Below are 597 nucleotides of genomic sequence, written 5' to 3'. Positions count from 1 at the left end.
TTCTTTTGTAATGCCTACATTTAAAATTTTTTTCTCTGATGAATATTAGTTGAGTTATAATAAATCAATAACTCTTACCTCACAGGGCTGCAGTGTGGTTGACTAGGACATTGATTCACTTATTCAGTGAATATTTATTAAGGATCTGTTACGTGATGGTTTGTAAAAGCTGCACAATGACTGGCCAGTGACAAAGACTCAATAATTGGTATCTCCCAGGCCCTGCCTTTCAGGAGTGCACAAGGCTGGCTGCTCAGACACAGGCCTTCTGCTTTACTGCTTCGTGCGTTCTAAAAATCTAGGAAATGGCCCGGCCGGCGTGGCTGAATGGTTGAGCGTCAACCTATGAACTAGGAGGTCACAGTTTGATTCCCACTGAGGGCACATGCCAGGGGTTGCCAGCTCAATCCCCAGTAGGGGGTGTGCAGGAGGCAGCCGATCAATGATTCTCTCATCATTGGTGTTTCTCTCTCTCTCTCTCTCTCTTCTCAGAAATCAATAAAATATTTAAAAATTTTTAAAATAAAATAAAAATCTAGGAAATGAAAACAAACGGGTTGTTTCAGCCATCTACTGCTCGTAAAATAACTACTCCAA

Source organism: Plecotus auritus (genome assembly GCF_963455305.1).
Source record: "Plecotus auritus genome assembly, chromosome: 2".
Taxonomy (NCBI): Eukaryota; Metazoa; Chordata; class Mammalia; order Chiroptera; family Vespertilionidae; genus Plecotus; species Plecotus auritus.
Note: the sequence above shows the minus strand (reverse complement) of the source record.